This window comes from Bos grunniens, chromosome 11, assembly GCF_055505025.1.
Source record: "Bos grunniens cultivar Pamir isolate PY7600 chromosome 11, Bosgru_T2T1.0, whole genome shotgun sequence".
Classification (NCBI taxonomy): domain Eukaryota; kingdom Metazoa; phylum Chordata; class Mammalia; order Artiodactyla; family Bovidae; genus Bos; species Bos grunniens.
In genome coordinates this window covers 49046075-49061772 of record NC_141175.1, presented here as the reverse complement: position 1 = coordinate 49061772, position 15698 = coordinate 49046075, and positions in this window count along the sequence as shown.

Below are 15698 nucleotides of genomic sequence, written 5' to 3'. Positions count from 1 at the left end.
TGAAACCTAACAACAAAAGAGACTGTACATACGTTTGTGTATAGTCTGCATGTCATAACTGATTTTTCAATGTTCGTTCATATATTTATCAAGTATTTATTAAGTAGCAGATAAGTGACAAGGTATTGTTTAGGTATCATTAATTATATGTAAGTATAGGTAGATAAATGTAGATCAAATAGATATAATATTTGGCTATAGATATATATACAGGTGGCACTAGTGGTAAAAAATCCACTTGTCAATGCAGGAGTTGTAAGAGATGTGGGTTCAATCCCTAGAATGGGAAGATGACCTGGAAAATGAAATGGCACTCCACTCCAGTATTTTGGCCTGGGAAATACCATCATCAGAGGAGCCTTGTGGGCTATAGTCCAAGGGGTAGCAAAGAGTCATACACACTTGAGCGCCTGAGCATACCTGACATTGGTACAGATACAGGTACCATCTTGGTCATATTTTAGATCAATGCTACCAAACTGTGGTCTGCAAATAGTTATGGGTACACAAACATAAACTTAGATAAAACATTTAGAACATTTTCTAGGAATTTAACAGAGAAACTTTGTTTCTTGAATTTAAATATAGGAGATGTTGGCTTATATATATATATATATTAAATTTTTTATAATTATCTTCATTATATTTTATAAAACTGCATATTCATGATTGATTAAAAAACAACTAATCTCTTACAATAGGTAGCTTAAGAAACAATATTGTAGTAAATTGTATATTTTTCCTATTGTAGTTACAAAAATCCACATAAAAATAATACATAAAACACACATAGAAGTAAATCCATATGAAAGTCATGTAAATAAATAAATACTTTTCCATAGCAAGGAATAATTTCTGCTAATATTTTGGTGAAAGTAACATTCCAGATCCTGGCAGGAAGTGCCTAGTACTAAAATGAGCTCATTATTGACAGAATTTAAGAAATATACTAGTTACAAAAACTTAAGGTTAATGGCAAGAGAAGCTGAAAAACTCCATAATTGGGACTTGTGTGAAGCCATCATATCTCCTGAGTCTGAACAGGAGACAGCTGTTACTGGAAGTCTGTGTGAATTCTGGCATGGGATTTAACCACTTGACAGGAATTACATATAGCCTTTGGTCAAGGGATGTAACCACTATCAAATGGTAGTGATTCTTCTCTTCAAGAAGAGAGCTGAGGAATAACCAATTTCAATCTTCTCCCTCCTTTCCAATTTTGTCAAAGCTTATATTGGCCCAACTGATTGGAAGCCAGGGTGCAGGAGAGTCCATTGATGTAGTTCTAGGGCAAGGAGGAGATGGTAGAGATCTGTAAAAGAGAGTGAAAAATATAACATGTAATGCACATGATTTGTATTATTTGGGATAGTATACAAGTCAAGAAATATATAAATAATGTTTAGAATATATTATAAAAATGTCTTTATATCCTGTATCTAATTTTTCTGTTATGGTGATTATTTCCTTTTAAGTAATATATTTCTCAGCATCATTTTGATAGCTGATTGCATATTTTTTAATTTATTTTTTTTTAATAGGAGGCTAATTACTTTACAATATTGTGGTGGCTTTTGCCATACATTCACATGAATCAGCCATGGGTGTACATGTGTTCCCCATCCTGACACTCCCTTCCATCTCCCGCCCCACCCCATCCTTCAGGGTCATCCCAGTGCACTAGCCCTGAGCACTCTGTCTCATGTATCAAACCTGGACTGGCGATCTATTTCACATATGATAATATACATGTTTCAATGCTATTCTCTCAAATCATCCCACCTTTGCCTTCTCCCACAGAGTCCAAAAGTTAGTTCTTTACATATGTGTCTCTTTTGCTGTCTCGCATATAGGGTAATTGTTAACACCTTTCTAAATTTCATATATATGCGTTAGTATACTGTATTGGTGTTTTTCTTTCTGGCTTACTTCACTCTGTATAATAGGCTCCAGTTTGATTCACCTCATTAGAACTGATTCAAATGCATTCTTTTAAATATGAGTAATATTCCATTGTGTATATGTACCACAGCTTTCTTATCCATTCGTCTGCCAATGGACATCTAGGTTGCTTCCATGTCCTGGCTATTGTAAACAGTAATGCGTGTACACGTGTCTTTCAATTCCAGTTTCCTCGGTGTGTTTGCCCAGCAGTGGGATTGCTGGATCATATGGCAGTTCTATTTCCAGTTTTTTAAGGAATCTCCACACTGTTCTCCATAGTGACTGTACTAGTTTGCATTCCCACCAACAGTGTAAGAGGGTCCCTTTTTCTCCTCACCCTCTCCAGCATTGATTGTAGACTTTTTGATAGCAGCCATTCTGACCAACTTGAGATGGTACCTCATAGTGGTTTTGATTTGCATTTCTCTGATAATGAATGATGTTGAGCATCTTTTCATGTGTTTGTTACCCATCTGTATGTCTTCTTTGGAGAAATATCTGTTTAGTTCTTTGGCCCATTTTTTGATTGGGCTGCTTATTTTTCTGGAATTGAGCTGCAGGAGTTGTTTGTATATTTTTGAGATTAATTCTTTGTCAGTTGCTTCATTTGCTATTATTTTCTCTTATTCTGGAGGTTGTCTTTTCACCTTGCTTATTGTTTCCTTCATTGTGCAAAAGCTTTTAAGTTTAATTAGGTCCCATTTGTTTATTTTTGCTTTTATTTCCATTACTCTGGGAGGTGGGTCATAGAGGATCCTGCTATGATTTATGTCAGAGAGTGTTTTGCTTATGTTTTCTTCTAGGAGTTTCATAGTTTCTGGTCTTACATTTAGATCTTTAACCCATTTTGAGTTTATTTTTGTGTATGTTGTTAGAAAGTGTTTTAGTTTCATTCTTTTGCAACTAGTGTACCAGTTATCCCAGCACCACTTGTTAAAGACATTGTCTTTTCTCCATTGTATATTCTTGCCTCCTTTGTCAAAGATAAGGTGTCCATAGGTGTGTGCATATATCTCTGGCCTTTCTATTTTGTTCCACTGATCTATGTTCTGTCTTTGTGCCAGTACCATACTGTCTTGATGACTGTGGCTTTGTAGTAGAGCCTGAAGTTGGGCAGGTTGATTCCTGCAGTTCCATTCTTCTTTCTCAAGATTGCTTTGGCTATTGTAGGTTTCTTTGTATTTCTACACAAATTGTGAAATTATTTGTTCTAGTTCTCTGAAAAATACCATTGATAGTTTGATATGGATTGCATTGAATCTATAGATTGCTTTGGGTAGTATACTCATTTTCACTATATTGATTCTTCCAATTCATGAACATGGTATATTTCTCTATCTATTTGTGTCATCTCTGATTTCTTTCATTAGTGTTTTATAGTTTTCTATATATAGGTCTTTTGATTCTTTGGGTAGATTTATTCCTAAGTATTTTATTCTTTTCCTTGCAATGGTGAATGGAATTGTTTCCTTAATATCTCTTTCTCTCATTGTTGTGTATAGGAATGCAAGGGATTTCTGTGTGTTAATTTTATATCCTGCAATTTTACTATATTCATTGATTAGCTCTAGTAATTTTCTGGTAGAGTCTTTAGGGTTTTCTATATAGAGGATCATGTCATCTGCAAACAGTGAGAGTTTTACTTCTTCTTTTCCAAACTGGATTCTTTTTATTGCTTTTTCTTCTCTGATTGCTGTGGCTAAATATTCCAAAACTATGTTGAATAGTAGTGGTGAGACTGAGTATCTTTGTCTTGTTCCTGACTTTAGGGAAAATGCTTTCAATTTTTCACCATTGAGGATAATGTTTGCTGTGGGTTTATCATATATCAGATCAGGTCAGATCAGTCGCTCAGTCGTGTCCAACTCTTTGCGACCCCATGAATCACAGCACACCAGGCCTCCCTGTCCATCACCAACTCCCGGAGTTCACTGAGACTCACATCCATCGAGTCAGTGATGCCATCCATATGGCTTTTATTATATTGAGGTATGTTCCTTCTATGCTTGCTTTCTGGAGAGTTTTTATCATAAATGGATGTTGAATTCTGTCAAAGGCTTTCTCTGTATCTATTGAGATAATCATATGTTTTTTATCTTTAAATTTGTTAATGTGGTGTATCATATTGATTGATTTGCGAATATTGAAGAATCCTTGTGTCTCTGGGATAAAGCCCACTTGGTCATGATGTATGATCTTTTTAATATGTTGTTGGATTCTGTTTGCTAGGATTTTGTTAAGGATTTTTGCATCTATGTTCATCTGTGATATTGGCCTGTAGTTTGTGTGTGTGTGTGTGTGTGTGTGTGGCATTTTTGTCTGGTTTTGTTATTAGAGTAATGGTGGCCTCATTGAATTAGTTTGGAAGTTTACCTTCCTATGCAATTTTTTGGAATAGTTTGAGTAAGATAAGTGTTATCTCCTCTCTAAATTTTTGGTAGAATTCAGCTGTGAAGCCATCTGGTCCTAGGCTTTTGTTTTTTAGAAGATTTTTGATTACAGTTTTGATTTCTGTGCTTGTGATGGATCTGTTAAGATTTTCTGTTGCTTCCTGGTTCAGTTTTGGAAAGTTATACTTTTCTAAGAATTTATCCATTTCTTCCAAGTTGTCCATTTTAGTGACATATAGTTGCTGATAGTAGTCTCTTATGATCCTTTGCATTTCTGTGTTGTCTGTTGTGATTTCTCCATTTTCATTTCTAATTTTGTTGATTTTATTCTTCTCCCTTTTTTTCTTGATGAGTCTGGCTAACTATTTTATTTATCTTCTCAAAGAACTAGCTTTTAGCTTTGTTGATTTTGGCTATGGTCTCCTTTGTTTCTTTTGCATTTATTTCTGCCTTAATTTTTATGATTTCTTTCCTTCTAATAAGCCTGGGGTGCTTCCTTTCTTCTTTTTCTAGTTGCTTTAGGTGTAGAGTTAGGTTATTTATTTGATTTCTCTCCTGTTTCTGGAAGTAGGCTTGTACTGCTATGAACCTTCCCCTTAACACTGCTTTTACTGAATCCCATAGGTTTTTGGGTTGTTGTGTTTTCATTTTTATTTGTTTCTTTGAATATTTTTATTTTTTTTAATTTCTTCTATGATTTGTTGGTTATTCAGAAGTGTGTTGTTTAGCCTCCATGTGTTTGTATTTTTAATAGTTTTTCCCTGTAGTTGACATCTAATCTTACCACATTGTTATCAGAAAAGATGCTTGAGATGATTTCAACTTTTTTGAATTTACCTAGGCTAGATTTATGGCCTAGGATGTGATCTATCCTGGAGAAGGTTCCATGTGCACTTGAGAAAAAGGTGAAATTCATTGGTTTAGGGTGATATGTCCTATAGATATCAATTAGGTCTAACTGGTCCATTGTATCATTTAAAGTTTGGGTTCCCTTGCTAATTTTCTGTTTAGTTGACTATCCATAGGTGTGAGTGAGGTATTAAAGTCTCCCACTATTATTGTGTTACTGCTAATTTCCTCTTTCATACTTGTTAGCATTTACCTTACATATTGTTGTGCTCCTATGTTGGGTGCATATATATTTATAATTGTTATATCTTCTTCTTGGATTGATCCTTTGGTCATTATGTAGTGTCCTTTTTTGTCTCTTGTCAGGGCCTTTATTTCAAAGTCTATTTTATCTGATATGAGTATTGCTACTCCTGTTTTCTTTTGGTCTCTATTTGCGTGAAATATCTTTTTCCAGCCCTTCATTTTCAGTCTGTATGTGTCCCTAGGATTGAGGTGGGTCTCTTGTTGACAACATATATAGGGGTCTTGTTTTTGTATCCATTCAGCCAGTCTTTGTCTTTTGGTTGGGCATTCAACCCATTTACTTTAAGGTAATTATTGATAAGTGTGATCCCATTGCCATTTACTTTGCTGTTTTGGGTTCGAGTTTATACACCTTTTCTGTGTTTCCTGTCTATAGAAGATCCTTTAGCATTTGTTGAAGAGCTGGTTTGGTGGTGCTGAATTCTCTCAGCTTTTGCTTGTCTGTAAAGCTTTTGGTTTCTCCTTCATATTTGAATAAGATCCTTGCTGGGTACAGTAATCTGGGTTGTAGGCTTTTCTTTTTCATCACTTTAAGTATGTCCTGCTATTCCCTTCTGGCTTGAAGAGTTTCTATTGAAAGATCAGCTGTTATCCTTATGGGGATCCCCTTGTGAGTTATTTGTTGTTTCTCCCTTGCTGCTTGTAATATTTGTTTTTTGTGTGTTTGATCTTCATTAATTTGATTAATATGTGTCTTGGGGTGTTTCACCCAAAATCCTGTTTGGGATTCTCTGGGTTTCCTTGACTTGGGTGATTATTTCCTTCCCCATTTTAGGGAATTTTTCAGCTATTATCTCCTCAAGTATTTTCTCATGGTCTTTCTTTTTGTCTTCTTCTTCTGGGACTCCTATGTTTCAAATGTTTGGGCATTTAATATTGTCCCTGAGGTCTCTGAAGTTGTCCTCATTTCTTTTCATGCTTTTTTCTTTTTTCCTCTCTGCTTCATTTATTTCTGCCATTCTATCTTCTGCCTCACTTATCCTATCTTCTGCCTCAGTTATTCTACTGTTGGTTTCCTCCAGAGTGCTTTTGATCTCAGTTATTGCATTATTCATTATTGATTGACTCTTTTTTATTTCTTCTAGGTCCTTGTTAAACTTTTCTTGCATCTTCTCAATCCTTTTCTCCAGACTATTTATCTGTAACTCCATTTTGTTTTCAAGATTTGGGGTCATTTTTACTATCATTATTTTGAATTCTTTTTCAGGTAGACTCCCTATCTTCTCCTCTTTGTTTTTGTTTGGTGGGCTTTTATCATGTCCCTTTACCTGCTGAATATTTCTCTGCCTTTTCATCTTGTTTAGGTTGCTGTGTTTGGGGTGACCTTTCTGTATGCTGGAAGTTTGTGGTTCCTCTTTATTGTGGGGGATCCTCCCTGTGGGTGGGATTGGACGAGTGTCTTGTCAAAGTTTCCTGGTTAGGGAAGCTTGCATTGATGTTCTGGTGGGTGGAGCTGGATCTTTTCTTTCTGGAGTGCAAAGAAGTGTCCAGTAGCAAGTTTTGCAGTGTCTATGGGTTTGGTGTGACTTTTGGACGTCTGTATTTTTGTGTTCAGTGTTATGTTCCTGTGTTGTTGGAGAATTAGCTTGGTATGTCTTGCTCTGAAACTTGTTGGCTCTTGGGTGGAGCTTGGTTTCAGTGTAGGTATGGAGGCTTTTGGATAAGCTCTTGTCAATTAATGTTCCCTGGAGTCAGGAGTTTTCTGTTGTTCTCAAGTTTTGGATTTAAGCTTCCTGCCTCTGGCTTTCAGTCTTATTATTACAGCAGCCTCAAGACTTCTCCACCCATACAGCACTGATGATAAAACATCTAGGTTAGTGGTGAAAAGATTCTCCACAGAGCGGGACACCCAGAGAGCTTCACAGAGTTATATGCAGAAGAGAAGAGGGAGGAGGGAGATAGAGGTGACCAGGAGGAAAAGAGGAGGAATCAAAAGGGGAGAGAGCAATCTAGCCAGTAATCAATTCCCTATTTTCTCTCCACAGTCTGGAACACTCAGAGAGGTTCATGGAGTTCCATAGAGAAGAGAAAAGGGAGGAAGGAGATAGAGGTGACCTGGAGGAGAGGAGGAGTCAAAAGGAGAGAGACCAATCTAGCCTGTGATCAGTTCCCTAAGTTTTATCCACAGCCCAGAACACCCAAAGAGATTCACAGAGTTAAGTAGAGAAGAGAAGGGGGAGGGAGGAGATAGAGGTGACCTGGGAGAGAAAAAGGAGAGTCAAAAGGGGAGAGAGCAGTCAAGCCAGTAATCTCACTCATAAGTAAAAATGGGTACTGAAGATTGGAGTCTTAAGGTACAGAATTGATAACAAATACGAAAAAGCAAGATTAAAAATCTAGAGTAGAGGTTAGACTCTCAAAAATACAATATTAAAAAAAAAAATCACAAAAGTTATAAAAAATATATATGTGAAATTTGCTTTAAAAATAGGTCTTTTTTCCTGCAAGGTAATAGTAGGTTTTAAAAATGAAAATTAAAGGTGTAATAAATAACTTAAAAAAATTAAAAACTAAAAAAAATGGTAATAGTAAAATACATCTAGGAATTTCTCTGAAGCTGTTGAGGGCAGTGTGGGGTCAGTTCCACTTCACATAGTTCCTTGTTCTAGCTTATACTTCTTCTCAAGGTCTATAGGTCCCTTCCAATGTAGCCAATGCTAGCTACAGGGTTTTAATCTGTTGTACCTGTCACTTCCAAAGTGGTTCCCTCTTCTTTATTTTGGCTTCCTCTGTTCACATGGAGAGAGCAATGGCACCTCACTCCAATACTCTTGCCTGGAAAAATCCCATGGGCGGAGGAGCCTGGAAGGCTGCAGTCCATGGGGTCACTGAGGGTCAGACACGACTGAGCGACTTCACTTTCACTTTTCACTTTCATGCACTGGAGAAGGAAATGGCAATCCGCTCCGGTATTCTTGCCTGGAGAATCCCAGGGACGGGGGAGCCTGGTGGGCTGCTGTCTATGGAGTGGCACAAAGTCGGACACGACTGAAATGACTTAGCAGCTATTCACAAGTCTCTTCATTATCTAACTTCCATTCTGACACAAGGGGGCGAAGGTGGTCATTTATTTAGGCTCACTTGTTCAATTGTGCTGTGGGGAGGGAGGAACACTGCAAACAAATACCACTGGCATGTGTGGGAAGTGTGCACAGTGTCTGGGCCACACTGGGTTTGCCCCCACTCATGGCGTGTGTGCTTCCCTGGTCTACATTGCTCAGGCTCCAGGTTATTGTGCAGGGGAACTGTCTAATGAGGGCACCGAGTTGAGTGCACTTCCCAGGTCTAAGCCGCTCAGGTACAGGTTCTCGGGTACTCCACAAAGGCACAGACTTGGTTGGGCCTGCATTTTGTGCCCTTCCCGTGTCCAAGCTGCTCAGGCGACCAGGTGCTTGGCGAGTGCACTCTCCCCAGGTGAGGTGGTGTAGCTTATCGCCTCCTCTGTCCCAGCCGCTTGGTTTCCTGGGTGCACAGCGGAGTGCCGTCTCAAGTGTGACATGTCTCCTCTAGGGAGTTGATCTCTGGCTGTGACCCTCCTGGCAGATGTCAACCATCCAGGATCCCAGGAAGATTTGGTTAGCAACTGGGAGCCTGCTCACAGTTTGGTAGAGGATGCCACCTCTGGAGCTGAGTTTGCCCCTCTCCCTCTGGCTCTGGCTGTTGCCCGCCTGCCTACCTGCCTCCAGTGGGGGATGGGCCAATCTGCTGCTAGCTCTCCTCTGTTATTCACTCAGTCCTTTGTTCTGTGAGTGGGCTGGCAGTGCCTTAGGTTAGAGCTTTTCATGGGAAAGTTCTCTCTCTCTCTTTCCTCTTTCTCTCTCTCTCTCTCTCTGGCTATCCCACAGTTTGGCTCACTATCTCACATTAGCTCCCTCAGATTGCCCTCAGGGCATTCAGACCCTGTCACTACCCTAAACAATGCAGCCTGCACCTCCCTGTTCAGCCCCCGCTTGCTGGTGGTGGATGCAAGCTTCTGGGCTACTTCTCCGCTGGGAGTTTCAGTTAGGTGCATAATCTCTGGGTTTTATTTATTTATTTTTCTCTCCCGGTTATGTTGCCCTCTGAGATTCCAAAACTCCCCACAGACCCACCAGTGAGAGGGTTTCCTGGTGTTTGGAAACTTCTCCTCTTTTAGGACTCTCTCCCCAGGATGGGTCTTCATCCCTAACTCTTTTATCTGTCTTTTTATCTTTATAGTTTCTCCTACCTCCTTTCGAAGACAATAGGCTGCCTTTCTGGGTGTCTGGTGTCCTCAGCCAGCGTTCAGAAGTTGTTTTGTGGTATTTGCTCAGTGTTCAAATGATCTTTCTATAAATTTGTGGGGGAGAAACTGATCTCCCTGTCCTATTTTATGCAGTCAATTGCTCATGTACACAGTTAAGTACACAGACTCCTCCACACAGGCCTACTCCTGCATACACTTGTACGTGTCTATCTCTGTCATTTTGTTAGGCATACTTCTCATACTTCTTAAATTTATGTTTATTTGATAGTAAATTTGAACTTTTTTCATATCATATTAACCATTGTTATTTCCATTTTCTGTGAATAGACAACATGGCTTTAACCATTTTTGAATTTGAATATCAATTTAAAAAATCAGTTGGCAAGAACTCTTCATAACTTACGGTTAATTAAAATTTATAGATTCATGTGATTTGCAAAATTTCTCCTCAAGTATAATCTGCTTGCATTTTTTCTTTGCATTTATTTTTCACAAAACACTTTTTCTTTCAAACCTATATTTTTTTCTAACACAATTTTTGCCTGTGTATAACTTGAAGAATACATCATGCAAAATGCTGGGCTGGATAAAGCACAATCTGGAATCAAGATTGCCGGGAGAAATATCAGTAAGACATGCAGAGGACACCACCCTTATGGCAGAAAGTGAAGAGGAACTAAAAAGCCTCTTGATGAAGGTGAAAGAGGAGAATGAAAAAGCTGGCTTCAAACTCAACGTTCAAAAACTAAGATCATGGCATCTGATCCCATCACTTCATGGCAAATAGATGGGGAAAAAATGGGAACAGTTTTTTCAGACAGATTATTTTTGGGGATCCAAAATCTCTGCAGTTGGTGACTGCAGCCATGAAATTAAAAGACACTTGCTCCTTGGAAGGAAAGCTATGACAAACCTAGACAGCCTAACAAAAAGCAGAAACATTACTTTGTCAGCAAAGGTCCATTTAGTCAAAGCTATGGTTTATTCAGTAGTCACATATGGATGTGAGAGTTGGACCATAAAGAAAGATGAGAGCTAAAGAATTGATGCTTTTGCATTGTGGTGTTGAAGAAGACTCTTCACAGTCCCTTGGATGCTTTTGCATTGTGGTGTTGGAGAAGAATCTCGACAGTCCCTTGGATAGCAAGGAAATCCAACCAGTCAATCCTAAAGGAAATCAGTCCTGAACATTCATTGGGAGGACTGATGCTGAAGCTGAAACTCCAATACTTTGGCCACCTGATGTGAAGATCTGACTCATTGGAAAAGACCCTGATGCTGGGAAAGATTGAAGGCAGGAGCAGATAACAGATGATGAGATGGTTGGATGCCATCACTGGTTGGATGGACAATAATTTGAACAAGCCCCCAGAGTTGGTGATGGACAGGGAAGCCTGCCATGCTGCAGTTCATGGGATCTCAAAGAATCAGACACTACTGAGGGACTAAACTGACTGAAAATTGAAAGAACTTTCCCAGTGGCTCAACACTAAAGAATCCGCCTGCAATGCAGGAGACACAGGTGATGTGGGTTCCATCCCTGTATCAGGAAGATCTCCTAGAGGAGGGCATGGCAACTCACTCCAGGATTTTTGCCTGGAGAATTCCATAGACAGAAGAGCCTGGTAGGCTACAGTCCATAGGTTTGCAAAGAGTTGGACTTGACTGAAGCAACTTAGAACAGACGCACATAAACTTGAAAATAAATAACCAAAAATTTTTCTTATATTCAAAATTAAAAAAAAAAATTTTAGTAAAGCCACCTTTTTTGGTTTTACCACTCTATGAATTTTAACATATGATTAGATCCAGATAACTACTGTCATAATTGAGATATAAAACAGCTCTATCATCTCACCTGGTACTAATCCTTTGTACTCAAACTACTCTGTGCCTAGCAGCTAGGAACTAATCTGTTCTCTATTCCTTAATTTGCCATTTTCAGAATGTACTATACAGGAATCAGTATTAAATAACCCTTTGAGAATGGTTTCTTTTACTCAGCATAATACTGTTGAGATTTGCATAGGTTGTTGTGTGTAACTGTAGTTCATTCCTTTTTATTGATGAGTAGTAGTTCATGGGGTCGAAAAGAGTCGGACACGACTGAGCGACTGATCTGATCTGATCTGATCTGAGTAGTTCATTGTAGAGGGAAATGGCAACCCACTCCAGTGTTCTTGCCTCGAGAATCCCAGGGACAGGGGAGCCTGGTGGGCTGCCGTCTATGGGGTCACACAGAGTTGGACATGACTGAAGTGACTTAGCAGCAGCAGCAGTAGTTCATTGTACAAAACACCAGAGTTTATCCATTCAGAAAAGGGCATTTACATTTTTTGGCTATCAGTGTAACTTCTATAAGCATAATGTATATTTATTGTGTGAATGTAGGCTTTAATCTTATGGTAAATAACTAGTAATGACATTGCAAATTCATAATGTAAATGTATATCTAACTTTAAAAGAAAATGCCAAACTTTTTACCATAGTAGCTCTATTACATAGCATTCTCATCAATAAATGTTTGGCTTTCCGGTTGCTGCTCATCTTCATCAACAAATGGTATTGTCAGAGCATTTCTGCTATCATTGTTTCATTCTAGTTGCTATATGGTGATATCTCATATTTTGATATTTGAATTTGCATTGTCCTGTGGATTGCCTTTTTCTTCTTTTATCAATGAATTTCTCAGAGAAAATGCAATTAATTTCATAAAGGCTAACTTACCAGTTTAAAAATATATTCTCACTGCCTGTTTTTCTTTTTAATTAATATGATTACACAAGTTATATTAAATATGATTATTAGAATGTTTGGATTTTACTTTTTGTTTTCTCCTCTTTTCCCTTTATTTTACAACTCTTTTTTTGTTTTTTTTTTTCTTTCAATTGTCTGCATGTTTTTATTATTTTATTTAGTTTTTATTGAATGTTTTACTATTTGTATGATGTTTCTAGGAATTGCTCTAAAGCACAGATTTCTTTGAGTTAATAACATCTGGGATTCTCTGTGCTTCTTAAATTTGTAAATTCATCATTTTCACAGTTTGGAGGTTTTCTCCACCACATTCTTCTTTTCTTCTGGTAGTATAATAATATAAATGTTACACTTTTAGTATTGCCCCACAAGTTCCTAATGCTTAATGTTCATTTTAATTGTCAATCATTCCCCTCCCTATTATTAATATTGGATAATTTCTATTGCTATATTTTCAGGTTCACTCACACTTTCTTATGTAAGTCCCATTCTCCTATGATGCTCAATCAATAAGTTTTCATTCTAAAACTTTGTCCTCTATTTATCTGCCAAGATTTCATGTGTCTCAATTCATTTGAGGTACTCATTCTTACTTCTATTGTTTATATATAATCTGTAAAATAATTTCATTATCTGAGTAGCTCAAAATTAATTAGTATCTGTTAATTGTCTTTTTATTATGACATATCAATATGCTATGCTATGTGTTTAATATGATTGATTATGATATATAGGGTTTTTCAGGTGGCTCAGTGGTAAAGAATCTACCTTCATTGCAGGACATGCAGAGGACAAAGTTCAATCCCTGGTTCATGAAGATCCTCTGGACAAGGAAAAGACAAACCATTCCAGTATTCTTGCCTGGAAAATCCCATGCACAGAGGAGCCTGGTGGGCTACAGTCCATGGGCTGCAGAGTTGGACAGGACTTAGTGACAGAGCAGACATTATGATATATGGGGGCTTCCCCACTAGCTCAGTGGATAAAAAATCTGCCTGAGATGCAGGAGACACAGGATACTTGGATTTGATCCCTGGGTCAGGAAGATCCCCTGTAGAAGGAAATGACATCCACTCCAGTATTCTTGCCTAAAAAATCCCATGGACAGAGGAGTCTGGCAGGCTATAGTCCAGTGGGTTGCAAAGAATCAGACATGACTGAGTGACTAAATACTCATTATTATATATGTGTTTGATATGTAGAATAATTTTGGTTTGTATCCCAAATAGTTTGATTATTATTTTGTGAACACTAGATCCACATATAGAGAATGTTTTTGTTTGCTTCTTCACTTGCTTGTTTTAGCATACTTGTGTGAATATCACTTAATGGCCAGAAAGGCACAAATTTTAAAATTCACTTATTTATTTTGTATCCAGTTTTCCCATGCCTTTTTCTAGCCATCCCATCTCTTCTTGCGTTTTGTTAGTACAACAATCTAATTCTCTAGGAAACTTTATATCAAGAATTTGAATTCCTTGATTCAATTTTCACACAGTTTTACCTGCCTCACTTCTCTGTTTTCAGATGTCAGTTTTAATAGTCTTTCTTCAGAAAAGCTTTATTCGACATCTTTCATACAGACATATCTCATTTTATTGTGCTTCACAGATATCATTTTTTTTTGTTTTTTTATAAGTGAAGGTTTGTGACAACCCTGCATCAAGCAAGTCTATGGGAGATATTTTTCCAAAAGCATCATTTTCCAAAAGCTCATTTTATGACTCTGTGTGTCACATTTTGGTAATTCTCCCAATATTTCTAACTTTTTCATTATTATTTTATTTTTATAATAATTCTTCAATAAATAATCTTCAATGTTACTATTACAAAAAGTTATAACTCAGAAGACTCAGATGATGCCTAGCATTTTTTAGCAATTAAATCTTTTTTTAAATTAAGACTTGTATAATTTTTTGGCATAATATTATTCCACACTTAATTAACCTCAAAGATAGTGCAAATATAAATTTTGTATGCACTGGGAAACAAAAATATTCATATATTCTTATTAAAATATATGAATAAAATGACTATTTCCATTTTTGCTTTATTGTGTTGGTCTGAACTTAATACACAATCACTCTGAGGTACGCCTATATATATATATATATATATATATATGTCACATTTTTATTACTTCATTGTACTAAAATACAAGGTTTTTATCTCATCATGTGTCTTCACTATTAATGTAAAAACAGTTTTGCAGCATAATAACCAGAACATAGTAGGCAAATACCTAATAAATTTACTATACATAATTAAAAATTGTTTTATTATTCTATATTTAGAGTACATAATGGTTACAATCATAATATTTTCAACTTTTTCAACTTTTATTTTTAGCTTTACCAGACATTTCTGGTAAACATCAGTACAAGTTACAGAAGTAGTACTAGTCCTATAGGACTAAAATTAGAAATAGGGTACAGAATAAAAAATTATTATTACAAGTTTGAGATCTACTGGTCTTAAAAAGTTAAATATACTTTGAATGAAAGCCCGTAACTAACTTCAGGGTAAGGAATCTCTAATATTTTAATTCAATGATATGATTTGCATTATTTTCCATGAAATCTTTTAACCTCAGAGCTAAGGAGGTTCTAGGAAGAACAGCAAAAGGAGTGGCAGTGTAAAGGAGTGTCATAAACAGGAAGAAAACATGAACAAGTGCTCAGAGGCAAAAGGGAGCAAACAAAAATTCTAGGAGGAATTTATCTTAGGTTTTGAGCATGTGAAGAGGAATTTAGTACAAGTATGGATGTATTTCTCCACCTGGGGATGATGTATTTCTTCACCTGGAGATGATGTATTTCTCCACCTTAACATCAGCCAGATGTTAAAGACTGTGTCCTTAGTCTTCACCTCTGCCCCTGTGGCTAACAGAGTGTTAGTTATTCACAGGATATTTCTGATTAAATGAACCACTTATAGTCTTGATGATCTATGGGATAGTAACAGATCTGTATGTACATCACTGTGAATATGAAGAATTTCATTTCATTGGCAGAATACCTGAAATTAGAATTTCAAAATGCTTTATGTCAGGATTTTATGCTGCCTGAATGTTCTCTGACTCAGAGGTATTTTATGAGGTTATGTGATATGCACTGTTAAATTTCCTCTCTATACTCTCACCAAATAACTTTTTTTTTAAACTTCTTTAACTTTGAAATGTAGATCATGCTCCCTGAGCAAGGTCCATATTTTTATTATATTAAGAA